The sequence below is a fragment of the Emydura macquarii genome, unplaced genomic scaffold, assembly GCF_026122565.2.
Source record: "Emydura macquarii macquarii isolate MOO-44397 ecotype Brisbane River unplaced genomic scaffold, CSIRO-AGI_Emac_v2 contig_2205, whole genome shotgun sequence".
Classification (NCBI taxonomy): Eukaryota; Metazoa; Chordata; order Testudines; family Chelidae; genus Emydura; species Emydura macquarii.
Genome location: NW_027132342.1, coordinates 21,243,218 through 21,259,901, shown reverse-complemented (window position 1 = coordinate 21,259,901; position 16,684 = coordinate 21,243,218). Strand labels below are relative to the sequence as shown.

The 16,684-nt window shown below is 42.5% G+C and overlaps 1 long non-coding RNA gene across 4 annotated transcripts in view; it reads right to left on the bottom strand.

Moving 5' to 3' along the window:
* Positions 1-11,703: 11,703 nt before the first annotated feature.
* Positions 11,704-16,684, bottom strand: part of LOC137160491 (uncharacterized) — an 87,910-nt gene continuing 82,929 nt past the window's right edge. For all 4 annotated transcript variants that reach the window (XR_010921895.1, XR_010921893.1, XR_010921897.1 and 1 more), the window contains exon 4: positions 11,704-15,705. This is a non-coding gene — a long non-coding RNA (uncharacterized lncRNA). The remainder of the gene's footprint in view (positions 15,706-16,684) is intronic.

Below are 16,684 nucleotides of genomic sequence, written 5' to 3'. Positions count from 1 at the left end.
TTCACTGAGGAATAGGTTTCAATATAATACAGAGTAAATTCCAATTATTCCCATCTTATGGATATTTGGTAGCCTGCACTAAATGAGTTGGAGGCTCTGAGACTAATACCTAGCAGCCCAAAAACTACAAACAGCACTAGCACTAACTGGTCCCACTGTTGACAGTCTCAACAGAGTGGCAAGGGACTGAATGGGCCACGGAGGCTGAGCTCCCCTGATCTCTAGAGTTGTATCCTCCTGGGCAGAACTGAGGCATGTGAAGGGGAAAGGGGAGGGAGAGGGAAAAACTGGTGCTTTGCACCTGTCCTGCTAATGGAAGATTTGAGACTCCAAAGGCCGTCAGTCCGGCACCTCTCACCAGCTCTTCAAATTTTAATTAAAAATAAATAACTGGAAGGCAGGAGAAATATGTCAGTCACTAAAGAGCATATGGGAGCTCTCACTGTAATGCAAGGAACTTGTTTTAAGTTAGAACTTCATGAAGGAAAAGTGCCCCTAAGGCAAACCTTGCACACCTGCCTACCTGGGGTAAGGAGGAGTCCTTCTACAGAATGTGAGAGTCTCCTAGTGTTGTTCAAAGGAACCAGAATGGATTGTGTGTGTATCTAGCCTACTCTTCTGCCTCCTGTTAAAACAAAACAAAGCAATAGTCTATCTAGTCTGGGATCCTGGTTCTTACAAATCCCATTGCTAGATGCTTGAGAGGTAAATATAAAGTAATATTTGGCATCTGTATTGCACATTCCATTCCCAAAGTACCACACCAACATTAATGCAAATACCATAATGCCACTACTTGTGCAATACTATAATTTCCTCCTGACCTCTTATGTCCTGAAGCAGGAGGACTGATAGCCCTTAGATCACTTTAGTTCTACCTATTGCAAAGGCTGTTCTTATGTATACATATCTCTCTAAGTGAAGTTAATTGAACAGTGGTACTGAATATTTGGACACCACAACCACTGTCCTCAGATTTTTACATTAACTATAGAGTTGTGTTGAATACAAATTCCTTTATGTTATTGAAGAGACTGAGGCCAATATATAATATTAAGTAGGAGTCTTCTTCTAGTGAGAGGCAATTCTTTCCATAGTCCAAAATTTTCAAATGTGAGTATGTAAAGTTGGGCATCTAAATCCATATTTACAGATCTAAATAAAAGTGATCCCATTTTCAGAGATAGCGAGTATGAGAGATGCTCAGCACCTTTGAAAATCCACTTTTAAATCCTAATTCAGATATGCATTAGGTGCCTAACTTTTAGCATGTTAGTAATCCCATTACAGTACATGGAACAACTCACGTGCTTACAGTTGGGCACATGTTTAAGTATATTGTTGAAGTGAGGTCTTATTTTTGTGTCTAGGTATGGATTTTAGGTGCATACCTTTACGTGCCCATGTTTAAAAATATTGCGCTTAAGGGCCAAAATTTTAAAGATATTTAGGTTCCTAATTCCTATTCGGCACCTAAATACCTTTAAAATTCTGACCCTTAGTATTTTTGATGGTGGCAGGATTTATCCTACCACCAGGTGGCAACTGTTCCTCACTCTTCTCTCTGGAAGCCTCACTGACTACTCTTACGTGTATCATGTGGATGTCGGGGGAAGCAACATCCCGGTTTATATCCACCTTCTCGCCCTTTTTTGTTCTGTCTTCTCTCAATGAACAAATTCTGTCTCTCTCTCTCCCTCTCTCTGTCTATCTGAGGTTTTTCTAAGGTGTTTATCTGTTTATCTCTATCAGCTAAGCCCTGGAGAATTATAAAACCATGAACATTATCAGTGGCAAAGATATAATAGGTCACCTGCTCCATCTTTTGGCAAATGCAGGGTTGCTCCCTGCAACATATTTTCCAATGCTTGGTCAAGACTCATTTCAAATATCTCAAGCATAGGGTTTCCATCTGGAGATTATCCCATCATCCAGGAGATTTAAACCTTGGAAAATATTTCCTGATATTCCACCTAAAATCCGTTTGGCTCAATTTCATGCCACTATTCCTAGAAATACTCCCCAGCCCTCACCTCAACAGCCTAAATGATTCCACAGCCTTAGCATGCCAAGGAGAGCACTGTTTCTTCCAGTTGTCTCTTCTGGATATCTGCAGCTTCACACCACTGACCATTTTAAAGGTTTTCTATTGAAGTCAACACATGAAGCACCTTGATTTCACAGTGTGATCAATCTGGGGGTGGGGGTGAGGGAGGTTATATGAACACAAAGAGGAACTTCAATGCAAGACACAATATTAGTGCAACAGCTTTGAGGAGATTGTTACATACACAACAGTCAGGATATTTAAAAGTTAAATTTCCACAGCATTTTTAGCTTGGTCCAATTGCACATTCATACACATACACATTCAGGGCCAAATCCTTCAAGGAGCTGAGCACCCTCAATGCCCAAGAATTGAAGTGGGATTTAAGGGTGCTGAACATCTAAGTGGATAGCGTCTACGGTAGTGATACTCAACTGGTGGATCTCACGAGTCACACAGCTCTTCATAGCCCTGTATGTAGGTCTCCTCTCAGGGGTAAGCAAGGTGTCATATGACGGTCTAACATGGATTCTTCAGTTGCCCTGAGGAAAAACGGCAATATCAACAAAAACATGCATGTTCACCCAGCTAAACTTGCACAGACACACTCTCATACCCACAAACCATTTGCCAAGCTCCTCATATATTACACCTTTGTGTTACCTTCTATCTACAGCTCCTCCTTCTGCTTTTATATGAATAAAGTCCAGAGAAATGGTCCCCTCCCTCAGTGATCCATACACTGCAGGATATCTCTGGGTGGTGATGACATTGACAGAACCGGACTTCTCAAAACCAGTGACAGACTGCAAATGCCAGATTTCTTTCTGAGCCCTAAATAATTCTACTCAGCTTGCAACCTTTATTTAGCTGTTTGTGTGCATGAATTAACTCTTACTTTGCAATGAACTCGTTAGGCATATGTTTGGATTCTAAATCCATTTAAAGGCGAATTTTTGTTTAAAACCATTAACATTGGTTACGTTGTTAAAGACACAAGATCACTAACAGAATATACATGCTGAATATACTTCATTGTAAACATTACAAATATATTTTTAAGGTGAATAAACAAGCTTTTCACCTCTTAGGACCTGACTTTAAGGTCCTGCATTTTTCTCTGAAAAAGGTTCTGTTTGAGGGAGGTGCAGGGGGAACTGTTTTTTCTTAATTTATATCTTTATGATTTTGATTCATTTAAGAAACACATAAGGTTACAGGAAACAAAGGAAAATTGAAAGCAGCAGCCTAAATTTTCAAAATTCACTAGTGATGTTTGTTGCCTTGACTTCTAGATGCCCAGCTTAAGAGATCTAAATTTACACAAAGCATTGAGAGCTTGCCTTCTTCAAACCAGGCCCCTTGATTCTGCTTGCATGAGCAAGTCATTCAGAACTACAGTAGTATGGGCCATATAAGCCCGTAGACAGACACTTTAGATTAGATAAGATAAGTATTTATCTCCATCAGCTCTTTGGGGGCAGTACCTGAAATGGTATTAAAGATAAGAGTGGAAACATTAAGCTATTCTTTTTCATTCATTGAGCATTCCTCAGTTATGAATCTCCAGGAAATCTGTACAGCTGCCTTGAAATGCATCATAGTTGTCATTTTGTTGATGGGTTAATTCTTTCTAAGCTTGCTAATTCATTCATTGTGTAATATGTCACAGAAGCTGCAGGATTTCCGCTTTTGCAGAATGTCTCTCTTTGCATTTAGAAATTCTCTTAAAATAAATTGTTTTTTAGTTATACCTATTATGGGATCCCGTCTAAGAATAAATATCCTCATGAACACCTAAACCGAGCAAATAACTGTCATAGATTTTAAGACCAGGAGTGACAACTATGATAATCTAATCTGACCTCCTACATAACACAGACCACAGAACCTCAACCAATAATTTCTGAATCAAGCCCATAATTTCTGTTTGAGTAATAGCAGATATTTTAGAAAGACATCAGGTTGTGACTTAAAAGAACAGCAAGTGATGGAGAATCCAATTGGTAAATTGTTCTAATGATTAACTACCCTCACTATAAAAAATGTGTGCCTTCTTTCTATTCTGAATTTGTTTAGCTTCAGTTTCAAACCATTGGAATTCATTATGGCCGGTCACCATCTGTACCATAGGAAATACAGAACCCTGAAAACTTGGCAGGTGACAGATGCAATAAAATTATTTTTAAATGTTTTATTTTAAAAGTCACAAATAAATGCATTTTATTAGAGAGGTTTAGGGTGACCTAATGGTCTAGCAGAGTGCCCCAATTCCTGAGTTCTACTCCTGGCTCTGACACTGGTTCTATGGTAGTAGCTAAGTAATTTAGAAACCCAATCTTACAATGAGATCTGTATGTGCTGACCTCTATTGGGGCTCTTTCTGGGAGCAAGAGTCTTCCCTGTGGAACTCATTGCAGGACCAGGATTTAATCTCTGCCTCTGTTTATGCTGGCCTCAAAAATAATATTATTTATTTATTACACATCAGCATTGACAGCATGTTCATTGGTGTAGAAGACACAAAGATAAAGATGGTCTCTGGTCCAAAGGGCTTAAAGTTAAAGCTGGTCATAAAACAGAATTGCTGTTGTATGGAAAATTCTGACATTTTAAAATCTGTTTTCATTCCAACTCAGACTGAAAAACCAAAATTTCCCATAGAACAAAAATGCTGAAAACTTTGGTTTCATTTCATAATGCTGTTTCATTTACATAGTGTTGAAACAATATACATGTAATATATAGATAATATGAAAAGTAATTTATATCATATAAAAGTCAAAACAAAACCAAAAGTCGAAATGAAATGTTTTTACCTTATCAAAACTAAACGTTTTGACATTATTGAAATGAAACAAGAAAGTTGAAATGAACCATTTTGAACTTTTCCCCATCAAATTTTCATCCAAATTGTTTTGACCAGCTCTGCTGAAAACCTAAAGCCTCAGTCCTGCATGTGAGTAACTTTACTCATTGATGTCAGTGTGACTACCCATGTTATTAAAGTTACATTTATGCATAAGTGTTTGCAGGAGCTAGGCCTTAAAGCCTCTGAGTTGACAGAAGACACTCGGAAAATTCAGAGGCGAGGGTAAGGTAGATAGTTAGCTTGTTGGGGGCAGGAGGTGCTATTGTCCTTTTATTATTACAAACTGCCTACCTGTGGGGGTTCATGCATAAAAGACAGCATAGAAAGAGGTGCAGAGGCTGGAGCAGTAGGCGGTGGCAAAGAAAGCATTAAGGCTGTCAGAACTGACAAAGGGGGGGGGGTAGAGGTTGCAACAAGAGATAAGGTCAGAGATGTAGGAGGTGTACGCGGACTAATAAGAACTGCCTGATGGATGAGAGGAGGATTATTCACAGCTGATGCTTGCTTTGAAAACAAAAGGTGCTGAATATTATCACTGCACATTTTAACTCTCCATATGTAATCTGTTAATTGTCTGGGTTTATAGCTTTTGGGTGTTTTGTTTTGTTTTTTAAATGAGGATTTCAAATCCCCTGTAATTCTTTCGTGGCTCTTGGAGGTCATCTGTTCATTGATAAAGTGTCCACAGGGCTGGTAAATACCATGTGCTGTGCCATGGCATTAAAGTGCACCTTTAACAGCACAAAGTGTAACCCTGAACACTGCCTCTGTGAGTGCAATGGGGCCAAGTTAATACGGCAGAGAGGGGGAACCTCAATGTTTGAATCCGCTAACTTGTGTGTGTTTGGAACCGTCTGGCTTAATGATGCAGGATCAGAGGGTTTTGGCCCCCCATCTCCATCAATATGAAGAGGCAATTCTGTTAACCAGAAGAGGCTTGAGAAACCCTCCCCCCAGCCTTGTCTTCTGAGGGAAGAGACGCAGCTGTGAAGCCACTCTCCCAGCTTTGGAGTCGCTGTACCCTATCAAGCAGGGCTGGTGTGTTGTGCAATGAGTGGAAATGGCTTTCTGTCCACTTCCGAACGAGTGGGGAGAATCAGAGAGCCTGACTCTGCACATCCTGTGGTGCACTCGCCTCACATGCTGGTGACTGAAATGGACAGAAGCATGTGGTGGAAGTCGGGGAGGAAGCTGGGGACTTTCTAGAGGTCCCGTGGGAAGGGAACCGCCCCAGTCAGTCAAAGTTAGTACACGAAACAGTCATGGGGCTGGGCATCTCCCTCCCTTTCTCTCTTTCTCCCTCTCTGTTTACACTGGAGTTGCCACACAGCTAGCCATTCTGTTACCAGGGCAACCCCAGTACCACACTGAACATGTTGTGAAATCTGGGGTCAGAGAACATGCCTTAGATCTCCCAGCTAGTCAGGCAGCAGAAGGGGGCTGAAATGGGTGTGAGGGGGATGTTTTCTCCTCTCCATTTCCTGCATCCGGTAATAACAGCTTTCTTGGAACACTCCCAAGGCAGACAGCGTCCAGAGGCGGGTGGAGAAAGGAGACCAGACAGAAAAACCCCAAAAGAGCAGAATTCAAATGTAGATTGGCAAAAGTGGAGGGGAGAGAGCTGGATCTGGGAATGAAGGTGAAATGTACAAGGAAGACTGGTGGACAGGCTGGGAAACAGAGATGAAGGCAAAAGGGGCTTCTGCTCCTGCTGCTGCTGCTACTTTGGGAATGACTGGGTGTGTGAATTGAAGGGAAACACCCAGCTGATAGTTCCTCACACCATGCCAGCAGGCAGACAGGGTTGCTATAGTAATGGTCTCTGTTGCATAACCCCCTTTCCTCTCATTCATCCCCTTCTCTTCCAGCTCTACGTGTATGTGTGTGTTAGAGAGAGTCATGGGTTTTATTATTTCTTTACGCAGAACATGTGCCTGTGATGTGAACATAATGTGCCACTGTCCTGCTCTGGGGCTCACACTGCTTGGTAGTACAAGCTCCTCGGTTCTTTCTGGGTGTGTCTACACTGCAATGTAAACCCATGATTAGTAGGACTCGAGTCAGCTGACCCATGTTAGGGAACCCTGGGCTTGAGCATCTACATTATATTTAAACCCGACATTAAAACTTTTCTAACCCTGGGCTAGAAACCTAGGGCTTTGGCGTCCACACTGCAGTGCACAAACCCGAGCCAAAATAATCATATTCCACAATCCCTAGCATCCCACCCCTCAAAAATGTGGCTGGTCTACCCCAAGGACTATGCTGCACTGTGGGAAAACTTTACTGCCTGCTCTGCAGGGGGGTGGCTTCCGTTTTCACTAGAGAGGAGTGCAGATTGTTGGGATAGAGAGGATTTAGGAAGTTGAACCATGGAATTGTGGGACACTTCTGGCTGCCAAGTCATGCAGGGGTGCATCTACACTACAAAGGAATAGGGCTCAGACCCTGGGTCCAGAGGCAGCACTGGGGGGAGGGGGCTTGGAGGGGCTATAGCCACCCCAAAATTTGTCTTAGCCCCCCCGTAGCCACCCCTTCCAGTGCAAAGGCCAAACATTACATAAACGTAAGGTTGGAGAGATATGGTGTTGCCACCCTTACTTCTCCGCTGCTGCTGGAAGTGGTGCTGCCGTCAGAGTTGGGCAGCTGGAGAGCCGTGGCTGCTGGCCAGGCACCCAGCTCTGACGGCAGTGCCGCCTCCGCCAGCAGCAGCACCAAAGTGCAGCAGTAAGTATGGTGTGCGAGCACAAGATGTATAGCGCAGGCCTCCCAAGTTTCTATCTAGCCTACCTTAGTCCCCCCTTCGGGAAGAGGCTGGCATCCCAGCTTGACTCGAGTTCACACCCTCCAGCCCTGCAATATCCTGGGACCCTGCGTCCAAGCCCTGGGTTAGCACTACTGCAGTGTAGATGCAAGGGGGATTTGGCTTGAGTCCGGACTCAAGCACAGGCTTCCGTTGCAGTGCAGACATACAATTAGAGGGCTTGTCTGGAACTCACTAACTGATAGGCCTAGTTCACAGGACAGGATTGCAAAAGTCTATGAAAAACCCCAGTGATTTCAGTGGTGCCAGCCCAATTTACCCATCTGAGAATCCAGCCCCATATCTTAAATTATACATCAAAAAGCACATGGCTAGAAGCACTCGTATCATTCAATGGGGAGTGATTTTTTATGCTAGAGGCTGTGTGTAAACAGATCTTTAGTGGTTGTTCTAACAGCAAAGCAGTGTAAAAGGCGCCCCACTTGGAGATTTGAGGGGACACAGCTGTTCAACAGTCCAGACGGTACCTTGGGGAATGTCACGTCTACCCAGTCTCCACTCCTCAGGCTTCTCATCACAGTCTACTTGCCCAGTCAGTCCTAGTTTTCCCTTCTGGGCTTGCTGTCTGAATCATAAGTCTTCCCCCCAACTTCCAGTCTCTCTCCCTTCCCACATTCAGTCCCAGTATCCTTGCCCAGTCAGTCCGAATTCCCCCTCCCAGTTCCTCAACTGACCTGTCTCTTCTCTTTCCCCCAATGGTTCCCAGTCCTAATCTCTCCCCGCCAGGATCTTTATCCAATATCAGTCTCCCCCACACCAAACCTCTCCATATTTCTTTGGCCCTGTCTCTTTGCCCATCCCATCCCAGTTCTCCCCTTGCACCTTAGCTCCTTGTCAGATCTGTCTCCCCTCCCCACACATGGACCCCATTCTCCTCCCACTGGGTCCTAGTCTCAATCTTCTTGTCAGATAATCCCAGTAGCCCCTCTTCCATCTCCTTGTCCGATCTCAGTGTTCTCATCCCCAGCCAAATTATCCCACTCTGTTTCCCGCACCAGCTTCCAGTCCAAGTCTTCACCTCTCCCACCTTGGTGCTCATCGGAGTCTCCTTGCTCAACTAGTTCCAGCCTCTGTCTCTTCAATTCCCAGTCACAGTTTCTCTTTCCCCTCCATTCCCAGTATCACTAGAGTCCTTGTTCCAGTCTACTCATTCCCCTACCCCCAGCCCAGCTCAGTTATTCTGTGGGAATGATACATGAGCAGTCCAGTCACAGGGAGGAGCTAAGAGAGGTCAGAGCATGCTCAGTGAAGCCAGAATCTTCCAAGAATTGAGCTGTAAGCTATCTCCTGAGTGTGTGGAAATTGTGATTTTACAAAGTCATGTAATTTGGCCAAATCTGGACAGATTTCCATGGGGTTGGTAAAAGACTTAATCATCCCTGATGCAAAGGCGACTCCCCTGCCAAAATTCAAAGCCCTGGTTTAAAGCAAGTTGGCACTACAGCTATTCAAAAAAAGGTTGCCAGAATATTTGAACATGAGTAAAACTATGTTTTTTGCCTTAGCCTCATTCTCAGAAATGGCTGAAAAGTTGCAGTTGAAATTTTCCAAAACAATTCAGCCTGAGGCATGCATCTGGTATAGAAAATTTCAGCCCAAAGTGTTAAAGTTTGGCAAAGTAATATGCAAGTGAAAACAGAGTCTCATAATGGGAATTGTTGAGCAACCTTAATAATAGGCAATGCTACCAACCCCACCAGTAGTGTTCTGTACAAACACTAACTAATTAATCTCAACAACAACTCCTGTAAGGCAGGCAAGAATTATAATTGCTAAACTTCATAGCTGAACTCTAAATAGCGTGACTAAATAAAGACTATGTGGGAGACATGAGCAATATTTACAGCTATCTGAATGGTGTAAATACCAGTCACAGAAAAACATTAGTTAGTGTGCTATAAAGGGTATAACTAGGAGAACATGAATAATACTGAGTGAAAGTGGTGCTCTTTCTGTCCACAATTTAGCAAAACCCTTAAGCACATGCATTAAGCTTTGCTGGATCGGAGCCTCTGTTCCTACCACATTATCTGATTTCCATCCAGATGTGAAAATCCACTATTGGAGGATTTAAACTTAAATGAAAATCTAGAGAATCTTCAGGAAATCTTTCCAAACAGTAAAAGCTATTAGACTGTGAAGCAGTCTCCCAAGGAAAATGATGGATGCCCCATTGCATAGCCCATGTAGAAACAGACTGGACAAAGCTCTGGAAAATGTACTTATGGGAACAGTCCTGTTGCGTTGGATGTAGGAAGATGGACAAGGTGCTCTCACAGGTCTTTTCCATCTCTAATTTCTATGATATGCTGTTTTTATATAATGCAGTTGGCATGGTTTGAAACTTTTCTGCATGAGCTAGAGAATCTCAGATGGGAAGAGAAAATAGGTCTATGAACAGGCTGACAGATGACAGAGAGGGAGAGATGGGAGAGGCGTGGCTAGCTGAGGATACAATCAGAAGAAGCCTGCAGCCCTGCAGTTGCTGTGAAGCCATACAGCCTACTTGAAGGGAACAAGAAGTCCCAGGAGAAAGGTCAGAGCATCAGCAGCAGCTGTGTGGCTCCTGCTCTGAGGGGCTGCTCCCAACTGGGTGAAACATGGAGAGCAGAACAAATGAGTCTTGCACTGAGGTTTTTACAAGCCTACCCATATTCAGGTGCTTTGATCTCTGTCAAGACTGGCATTGCTTGGCCTGACTCAGCCCCAATTCCAGGGAGAACTGTAGGGTGTGGGGAAGGCACAATCAGACCTAATGCCCCAGTCTGTCTCTCACCCCTAGTTTTTCACAGGAGGATTTTTATTTTAATTAACTAAACTTTTAATTATTTCCCTCCTTTTCTCAAAGTATAAATTTTTTTAAATCAGGGATTAAAAAAATGGATTAAAATCTAGGTTGCAGAGTTTGATGTCTCACTCCTTTGCTAAGCCAACTGTGGGCACACCAAACAGCTCGGCCAATACATTCCAGTCCCTTGTTATTCCAAGCTGGAGATTTTGCTTTCAGCTCTGCCAATGCACCTCAACAGTGGGCACCAATGCCCAAATGTTACACACTGAAGCCTTGGCACTCTGTTATCAGTGGCAGAGTATTGCGCTCCAGTGTACGCTCGCTCATCTCACACAAAAATGATCGATGTACAACTAAATTCCACCGTACATATTATTTCAGGCACACTTCAATCTACTCCTCTACCATGGTCACTGGTTCGCTGCAATATTGCTCCACCCAGTGATTGCAGAGAGGAAAGCATTCCAAAGCTCGTGATGAAATTGCATGATATGCCACATTAATCAATAATTAAAGACTTGTTTAATCCATTACATAGTCAGCTGCCCTCACATTGCCCGTTGTGGATAAGATTACTGGGTGAGGTATTTATGGTAGAGGATGTGTGGTGAGATGGTCCGCAGAGAAAGTGACAAATAATTATCTTGCCTCGGATCCCACTCAACGTTAACCCAAGATGGATTTACCACGAAGGTGCCGGAGCCTTCTGAACCAGTTTTGTACCAGACATGAAACTTGTGCGGCAGTGGAATTTCAGTGGTGTTTTAGAGACAGTCTTCTATGTCATCGTGGGCAGCCACAAACAAGTCCTAAGAATGTCCCATGGCTCTGCCAACCTGCATTTAGAAATTTGACCTGCAGCACCTCAATCTTTATGTGCAGCATCCCCACCCATTCCCTCCCTGGGTCCTTGTTGGCTCAGGAGTGCCTTCATTTTGGTGGGGAAAACCAGTACTCGTACCTGGCCTTTAGCTTCACTCACTATGTTACATGTTGATGGAATTACTGTAACATTCCCACCCAACTCATGCCTCAAGGCTGTGGCTCAGATACTTCGTTGCTGGCGAACAACTTAAATTTATATCCATAGAAAGTAATTTCACTTCTTCAGGCTCCTGGCCAGCTATTCGATCACTGCTTGGAAAAGAATAATTGTTTTAAATGTCCATATCCACACCAAGAAAGTTTAGCCTCCCATTACAGAGAGCTCCGTGGCTCCTCTTTGCTCCCACAGTATGCCTGGGCTGCACGCTTCCCAGAGGATGGACCTGCAGGCAAGCGTGGCTTCCAGCTTCTGCACTGGAGCAGGTTTGTCGAGAGATTTTATCAGAGCACTTTCACTAAAGTTCAGAGCTCTGTTTAATTACATTTGAGAATTAATTATCCTGTTTCCATTCCCCAGAGATTTCTTGAGGAATCTGCCCCAGTAATTACTCCTTCTTTTGTAATATCGGCAAACTTGCTATACTGTGGGAGTTCTTAGATTCTTAGATTTTAAGAGACTTTTATGATAATCAAGTCAAATCTCCTGCATAACATAGACCATAGATTCTGATCCAGTAATTCCTGTATCAAGCCCACAACTTGTTAGAGCTCAAAAGTGTACCATTTAGAAAGAGACCCAGTCTTGATTTATAAACTTTAAGTGATGAAGAATCCACCATGGTCCTAGATAAGTTGTTCAAATGGTTTATTACCCTAACCTGTCAAAAATATGTGCCTTATTTGTAGTCTGAACTTGTCTGACTGAGCTTCCAACTACTGAATCCCATTAATGACTTTTTCTGCTACATTAAAAAGCCATATTCTATGAGAACTCTTTTCCCCATGCAGGTACTTGTAGACCATGGCCAAGTCACCTCTTAAATTTCTCTGAGATAAACTAAATAGATTCAGCTTTTTACATCTCTCACTATAAGACATGTTTTCCAGACATAGATTCATAGATTCCAAGCAGAAGGGACCATTGTGATCATTCTAGTCTGACCTCCTGTATCACACCATACAACCACATAACTTTGCCAAAAATAATTGCTGGAGCATATCTCTTAGAAAAAAACCAACAATATCCAAAGTTGATTTTAAAATTGCCAGTGATTGAAAATCCACTATAACCCTGCATAAGTTGTTCCAAAGGTTAATGACCCTCAGTGTTAAAAATGTATGCCTTATTTCCTTGTATCATTCTTGTAGCTCTTCTCTGAATCCATTCCAATTGTTCAATATCCTTTCTGAAGCATGGACACCAGAACTGGACATGGTATTCCAGCAATGGTCTCACTAAGGAAGCCAACAGAGATAATACCATCTCCCTATCTTACTTGATAGTCCCCTCATACATCCAAGAGCATGCTCCCACCCCACTTAGCTCCACTGCACTAGAATCTCATGTTCAGATGGTTATCTACAATAAGCCCTAAGTCCTTTTCAGTTTCACTGCATTCCAGGATGTTGTCTCCGATCTTGTAAATGTCATGTACATTATCTGCTCTGATATTTGGCTGTATAGCATTTAGCTATATTAAAGCACATTTTGTTAAAATTAACCCACTGTACCAAGCAATTCAGATCAGTCTGTATAACTGAACCTCCCTATCATTATTTACCACTCCACTATTTTTTGTGACATCTGCAATTTCTATCAGCATTGATTTTATATTTTCTTCCAGATGATTGATAAAGATTTTGAATAGCACTGGGCCAAAACCAGATTTCTTCAGAAACTCACTAGAAACAACTCCACGGGTTGATGATCCTACATTTACAATTACTTCTTGAGATCTATCAGTTTGTAATCCACATAATATGGGCTACATTAATGTTATAAAGCTGATATTTTCCATGTTCTAATCCATGACCTCTGAGAGAAAGTTCATGCTTTGTGACAAGTAGAAGTTACATTTCAATGTACTGACTCTTATGCCATGGTGTCATAAAGTAAAAATAACCACATTAGAAGTGGAAGGATGTCCTTGTGGTAAAAGCACTGAACTGGCTCTCAGGAAAACTGAGTTAAATTCCAAGCTCAGTCACCAACTTCCTGTATGTCTTTATCACTCAGTTTATCCTTGGTTCCTCACCTGTAGAATGTAGATAATATTTCTCTACCTTATAGCCCTGTTGACAGGATAATGCCAATCCACGATTATGAGGAGCTCAGATGATATGGCACTGAGGACTACGTAAGCACCCAGCAGAATGCAAGTGTCACCATATTATTACACCAGCATCCCATGATGTCTCCGCAGACTCATGCAAACATCACTATGTCGCAATGCAAATATTACTGCATCCAACACGATTACTCCTCTATGATGGTTCAGATATCACGAAGTCTCAGAACAGCTATCACTATGTTGTAAGGCAACCATCACAATGCAGTAATGCTGTGTCAGCCCCAAGTATATTTCAGGACAGTTTTGAGGCCAAATTTTCAGAAGCAATCTTTAAAAGTACACCTTTGCATACACCTTACTAGGCCTAAGATGTAGAGTTATTCCAGCAAGCAGCATTTGCACATGTAGATGAAACAGAAATCTAGCACAAATCTATGCACAACTGCAGTCTTTATACACAAATCTGCATTTTCCAGATTGTCAAAAACTTGCATGTGAATTGTCATGTGCACAAAAAGCCAAGTGCTCTAAACTGCTAGGAAAGTTTTAGACATTAGACCAAAGCCGCTTTGAAAATTTAGACCCTAATAGTCTGTGAATGAACCATCCATCAAAATAAGGACTCCCTTGAAAATTATGATGTGGACATGTCACATCTACTGTGTGCACTATGCCAACTAGTTGAACAGAGCATTCTGTCCATCCAGCAACATTATAGGGTTCAGTGGCATTAAGTGCTGAAAGTTCAGATCACACTGAGGAAGGACAGGGATTTTTGAGTTAGCTCTTATCTGCAAGAGCACTTTGACATGTGGAATGTTTGTTCAGCGTGATTACATGGGTGGAGAGAGCCAGAGAGTTTACTGTTGCTCAAATAAATTCCTTACTCATGAAACCATTGTATTTGCCTTCATCTTTTCCCTCTACTCCAAACACAAATATAGCCTAGTGAGGCTGGAGTGCCTGGGGAATACTAGGATAGATTAGAAGGAATGGCAGTAGAGATGTTCCCCTGAGGCATGCCCAGAGAAGTCCATAGGGAGAGAAGGTGTGCATTATTCTTAGGTGGGCAGGGCCAGGCATTGCAGAATGAGGCTTTGTGCAGAGTCTGCCAGACTTGGGGGTGGAGGTGGGAGGGGGAGAGGATTGTGTTTCAGTGAATTGATTTTATAGCTCTCTAGGTCTAAGGGATAGCTAGGAATGGCTATCTAAGGGGGAAGGACATGTCCTCTCCCTTCCCTGCTTGTGGAAAGTAGGATAAGCCTCTCTTTCCCAGCATGACATTGAGACTCTTCTATTTAGTAATAGAACTGACCCTGAGGAAAGGGAAGTAGACCTGAACTTGAGAGTTTGGGCTTTATTTGAACCACCCCAGCTCTCAACTCTGTCCCCAGCTTACAGAAAGGAAATCATCTCCACACTTTAGATTGTAAAGAGATGGAAAATTACCATTAGACTATATAGGGCACGATCATTGTCCATTGAAGTCAATGGCAAAGTTCCCATTGGCTTTGATGGAGCAAGATCACATCCATCATTTCCAGCATTTTGTGCTCTGTCCCATCCAGTTTGAAATTACTGAAGTGACTGGTCTTACATTATAGTGTGCCCCTTGGGAATCTATTCCACACACGGACAGTGTTCACTGTTAGGAAATGTTTCCTAATATCCAAATGAAAGTTTCCTTTTGCTCAATTTCATTCCACTACTTCTACCTATATTTTCTTGGACCACCTAAAATAAGCAATGTCTTTACCCCTCCAGGTTTCACTTGATTCACCCTGAGAAAGAACCCAGGTTTTTAGAAAGACCGCCCTTCGTCATCAATCATAAATTAAACTGCTCAATCATTGGGAAGCTTGAAGTTCTATGAGTCAAGAGATGGATTGTTAGAGTTGCTGGGCATTCAGAATTCCAGCAGAAGTCAATGGGAGCTGCAGGTGCTCAGCACCTCTGGAAGGCAGGCCACAAGTGTCAGCAAGACATGAAGTGTCATCATCCGGGGCTGGGGGGGAGCTGATCATTCCACCAATTGTAAGCACATGCCGCACTGATCTGAAAGAGAGTTGGATGTCACAACTGACAGGATAATGAAGCCCCTGATGTCAAGGTCAACATCACATGCTTGTAATAACTCCCAGATTATTCAGAGTGAAGAATATGGAAAATCGAATGGACTTTTCACCATTTAGGCTGTTTTGTTCACTTTTTTCCTTGACCATCATAACTACCAAGGTAGAAGACTGCATTCAGGGGTGTGGAATCAAAGAATTAATCATAGAATTGATTATAGAATGCCTGGCCTGAAATTGATTATAGAGGGCCTGGCCTGAAACTGAAACTGTGATGGATGGAAAACTGACGAATGGACTTTTCACCATTTAAATGCAAACTCCTTTTGTGAACTCTAGTTTTGATGTCTGTAAACTTTCCTGTTCTGATAAGTACTTGACCATAGAAACTCACTCCAACTACCATTTGAACAAGTATTGTGTCACCACCCATCTTCGAAGACCCTGATAACCACATTGTATAATTAAGTGACTCTTTGGTCTTTCCTGTGAAAACATCTGGGGCTTGTACATATAATTGTCTTTCCTGTTAAGTATAAACTGTTAATCAAATTCCACTATACGATCAACATGTAAATGAACAGAGAACCCCTATATAAGTCTTTTGTATCTGTAGCCAGGTGAGACAGTAGCATCCAGACATGCTTTGGGGGTTTTCAAGGCCTGGTTATGTGATTGTGTGTGTGTCACAATCTTTGTATATGGTTGTATGGTTGTATGGTGCCTAGCACAATGGAGCCCTGGCCTCCAGTGCTACCATTATACAAGTAGTAATAATGCTGGCTTGATGACAGAATAGGGCTTAAGCAGTGTATAGGTGTCATGCTGCCCCTGCATTAGGGTAAATTTCACCTTAAGTGCCATAGAAGTTCTTACTTTTGGCATATAAAGCTTTAGGAATACTGGGACCATCCACGTGAGGGACTGGGTGCCTTACCTATTGTCACAGACAATTAGATCCG